Here is a 4,949-nt window from a genome sequence, read left to right on the forward strand (position 1 = left end):
AGTGCTATCTGACTTTCAGCTTTGAAAGAAAACTGTCTGCTTTCTGGATAGTTACCTACAATTCAGTCAAATAAAGGTCAGTGTAAAGTTAGGGAAAAATAAAATAAAGCCTGTGGAGGTGAAACTTGTATGTGTGAGCTGCTCATTTCAAATATTATTTCTTTTTTTTTTATCACTGTAGAAAGAAATCAATAATAGAATTGAACTAATTTTGCATGTATCTTTCTCTCCTCCCAAATACTCCAGAAATTTTCTGAAAATATCCAAATCCAGAAGGCTTTAGTGGCAGTTGTTAGTGCTGGGTTGCTTAATGATGGACTTAGAAAAAGAAAAAAACCACTATTTTAAAACATGCAACACAGCTCAAACCAAAGTTATAGGCCTGTTGCAGAAATTACTGGGTGAGGTCCTTTGGGCTAAGTCAAAATGAAGGTCTAACTAAATGGTCATTTTTGGCTTTGTATCTATGCAACTGGTTTGCTAAATTAAGGTCACTGGATCTCATCTCAAAAATATTAAATCCCTTTTAAAGTTCTAAGAATGTTCATTAGATGTTTCGTTGATTTAAGTGTTTTATTAGGATTTCTCAGGTTCAGTCCCCAAAAGATATGACAGGAAGCAAGAGGTCTGAGGTGGGGACATCTTTCTGCTGCAGCTGTAATATAAGAAAGGCCGACCCGGGTCACACCAAAAGTCCAGGTAATCTGGTACCCTGCAGTTCCCTACAGTGGAAATATAAGGAGAGAGCAGTTACAGTTTAATTTCTCCTCCTACTTACCAGTTCAATCTCTGATTATCTAAGGATGGAATGGGAGGCTTTCTCCATTTCTCTGCAAAGCAGCCTGTTTTTCTGCAAATTTGTCTAGGAACTTCATGCAACCCTAAGTATTTTTGGCATCTAAAAGATCTCATGATGATGAATTATTCAAATTAAGCAGATGTTGTTTAAATAGTACTTCCTTTTGCTTATTTTACACTTCCATTTGAAAAAATATTATTAGATTCATTGTTGTTCTCATTAAGAAATGAGTAATTGTTCCCTGTTCACCTTTCCCATGTCAGACTTGATTTTTGATACCTTTATTATATCTCCCATTTCTCATCTATTTTCTAAGTAGTTCCAGAGGAATTGATCTATCTCAGAAGGTATTCGGTCTTTGTGATCAATCTGGTCACTCTTTTTCCTATTTTTTAATGGTTTTCAAACGCTTAAGATGCTACCATGTATCAAGATGCTATAAGCAGATTTTTGTCTTGTGTTAAAGGAAAGAACACGATTTCTGAAGACTTATACAGTAGCATTTTATTTTATTGTTACTTTTTCAATCTCTTCTGTCCTTACCAGTCCGAACTGCCTCTCTGAGCATTGAGATAACAATTTCAGAAAACTAACCATAGAGACTTCAAAATATCTTTGCTGACTGATATGAACTAATTAGACCCTATCTTTTATGTTGCACAAGTAGATTTTTTTTGTCTTCCTTTCATTGACATCTGATCATTGCATTTTAGCTGCTATTTTATCACCTACTCCATCTTTATCATAATGTTTTTTTTCTTTTGGCTACTTTATGTCAGCAGTTTTGGTTTTGATTTTCCCGAATCATTGTGAATCCCTAGAAAATACTGTCGAATCCTGTTTCACTTATCAATGTGAACATGTTGTAAAGCTCAGGTGCATTTGGAATCTCACTGGTTACTCCCTTTGTCATAATTTACCCATCCATCTTCCCTTTGAAGTAGTTACCAATCACAAAGAGAGCTCATCTCCTGAGCTTTGTAAAACTGTTTAGGGAAATTTTTATATGTGATTGCTTCAGCCAGGCTGCATGTTAGATGTTCTTCACATCATGTCCATAGCCCATAGCTCCTTTATGGGTCAGACTGGGAAGATACCCCAAACATGCTCTGTCTCCCCGAGTGCCACACATTTGGATTTCCCTTCTGTGGCAATTAGACTGGGAGTAAAAGCAAGCAGGGAGGAGGAAAGGAGGAAGAAAATAGCAGAAGCTGGTACAAACTTCGTCTTCTTCCAACAGGGAGTTGATTAAGACTGAAGACTCCGGTGTCCCAGTGTTTATACAAAGTCTACATAAGCCAACTCCTCTTTATCAATATTTGCTGACTTTGCTGACATTTTTAAAGCACTTCCAGATTTGCAGTTTCTGCTTCTTCTCATTACATGGTGGTGAGCCATGTGTTAGACTGACGGGGTTGTCATTTCTGTTTTCTCTGAAGTCTTGTCTAAAAATTTCTATTCTTCCAGAACTGGGTTCACTCCAAACCGTAAATTACAAAGCACAGTTAATAGTTTGGCAATTTCAGATCCAAGCTCCTTTTGAACCCTGGGTGAAAAATACATTGTCCTGGCAGTCAGGTACTCTACAGTTTATTGAATGGCTCCATATTTGCTTCAGTTTTGCAAATATGTTTGTTCTGACCATGCCCCTAAAAGGGTTTTGTTGTAGCAATCACCTCAAAATCTGCCAAAAAGAACAGTGATGGAAAAAAAGTACTTACTTTTCTCCTGTTTTCCCTGAATGCTTCTGTTACATCTCTGTTGCCTGCTAGTTCCTCACATTCTCTGGCAGATCTGTTGTTGATATGTTTGGAGGAAAAAAAAAATTATGCTTCAAAATAAATTTTTACCTGGTTCAGTATGGTTTTGCTTTGCCGGTTTATGCTACTTGCCAGAGTTTATGCTTCTCCTTTTGGACAGAAGCATAAAATAACAGTATTCCACTGTGAATTCACAAGTGGACTTCACAAAATCACTTGGCTGTTTCCAGTGGGTATCTAGAAGTTCAACCTTGTGGTACTTTGATGTGCATTAAAGACAAAGAAGTTTGTCAAAGGCTGGCTGGAGAAAAAAGGGATTTGGTGAAACATGGTCCAGAAACTGTAAGTACTGATGTTTCCATTATCTTTCAGTTTCAGTGCATTTCTGAGCATTATCTATTACATATATTTAAAAAAGAAATACAGCCAGCCTCCAGACTGGATGATAGCTGAAACAAGCTTATTACCACAAATTACTATTTCACAGTATTCTAACAATTAGTACTGTGGAGCCCTATGGCACCAGGTATTGCACAAACTTAAAGAGAAGGTGAGTCCCTGTCCCAAGCAGCAAAATTCTTCTGTCCTCCTAGCTTAGGACATTGTTGAGCACTCATGTTCAGTATTTATGTCCATACAATGCACTATGGATATATTAACAGTGATCCCAAAGCCATGCTCCAGCACAAACTTCTCTGCCATTTATGCTGAGCAGTGGCACTTCCCACATGGGATTTGGCCAGCTTTAAGGTTTTTCCCTGAGTAACGTGTGTATGTTCTAAGGGCTTTGCTGAATTAGGACCTTGCTTTACAGAAAATGTATCTGCTAATAAACACACATTATGCTTGATCAAGCTTAGCATTAAGTGTCTTGTCTCTTCCTTTCACATCTAAACTCCACCTGTGGTGAGAGCAATTTATCTTCAATTGCTTTAATGCAGTGTTTAAGTATGTGTTCTTGGCCACAAAGCAGTCTGCATGTATTTCAGTGAGAGGCTTAAAATCCCATTCACATTTTTAATATACAGTTTTCTCACATAAATTAATCACAGCTTGGTTGGCAGGTCTTGCATGAGTAATAAGGTTGCTGGCACAAACACATACCATAGATCTGTTAGGTAAAGGAGAAGCTTTTGTTTGCTTCTATATTTACACAAGAGGTTTAACTTGTACAAAACGGTTTAAGATACTGGTGTTTTGCTAGGAGGACATGACAAGCCATGAGATAACATATCCTCCCCAAAATGATCAACAGACTACAGATAAATCCCCACACACTGGTTTGAAAATTAAACTATTGCTATGCAAAATATTTTCACAAAATGCAGCTTCCATTTCTTATGTACACAGGCAGACAACACCCAGAAACTTGTTATATGAAAGAGCCATGCTCTTGAAAGAGAATTGAGCTGAATGCACTTTTTACATGAGAAAGGAATGTGCTTTTTCAAGTAAATAATGACAAAGTGACATTTCAGTTTGCTTTCTCTCTTTCATTCATAATTTTGGGAAGCGATTGCTCAGGGTATATAACATGTAACTAAGAATTCTGCAAAATAAGTTTTTTGCTGAATTTGTCTGAGCAATACTGGCACTCAAACATTCTGCAGTGCAATTTTGCTCCATTGCTGTTGTAAGAGCATGAGCTGGAGAACTTTGTCTCAATATCTGTTTAGTGCTCTTGCAATGTAGGCCTGACCTGAAGTACTCTGCACATGGTGGGAATCTTCCACTGCCTTGATTTAGGGCTTTGAATCAACCCTTCTGTAAACAACAAAATGCAGAAAAGACAATGTATTGCAAGGAATTAACTTTGGAATGTATATATAACATCTGTATGTGTCACCAATTTTGTGTTAGATCAGCAAAACAAATCCCTTTGTAACACTGCAAGGTTGCATTTGCCAAAAAGATGTTGTGTAGTTCCACGGTCACCACATTGAGTGGTTTGGGTTGCTTCTCCATCACACACTCTGTTGAAAGCAATGTATTAATTATTGCTCTTCTCAGATTGAACATAACTGTATGTTTGACACAAACCATGCACAAGAAAATTATATGAAAATGCGAGAGACGGAATCTTAAGCACAAATGGATTGAAATGTACGTGTGCAATTCAACATGAACTGAAAGAGAATTATCAGGAAACCAAGACAACTCTGCAGCCAAGGATGCCTTTAATGCACCGAAGAACATATGCCCTGCTCAAGAGGCTGGCAGCAGCTCACAAATGGGGGATACAATTGCTGGATGTCTCTCCTTGCACCACAATCAGTCTGTCAATGTAACTACAGAGATGTTCAGGAAGAGCTGGAGAAACAGGAATGCAACAAGGAATGGCATTATTGATGCTGTGTGTATTATTTTGGGGCTTTGTGAAATCATCAGTC

The 4,949-nt window shown here is 37.7% G+C and overlaps 1 long non-coding RNA gene across 1 annotated transcript; it reads right to left on the bottom strand.

The window, feature by feature from the left end:
* Nucleotides 1-567: 567 nt before the first annotated feature.
* LOC128790402 (uncharacterized) lies at nt 568-4,587 on the bottom strand. The gene is made up of 3 exons (XR_008431740.1): nt 4,259-4,587; nt 2,521-2,593; nt 568-722 (listed from the first exon to the last, which is right to left on the bottom strand). It is a non-coding gene; the product is annotated as an uncharacterized LOC128790402 (long non-coding RNA).
* Between the last annotated feature and the right edge of the window lie 362 nt (nt 4,588-4,949).

The sequence above is a fragment of the Vidua chalybeata genome, chromosome 7, assembly GCF_026979565.1.
Source record: "Vidua chalybeata isolate OUT-0048 chromosome 7, bVidCha1 merged haplotype, whole genome shotgun sequence".
NCBI classification, from domain to species: domain Eukaryota; kingdom Metazoa; phylum Chordata; class Aves; order Passeriformes; family Viduidae; genus Vidua; species Vidua chalybeata.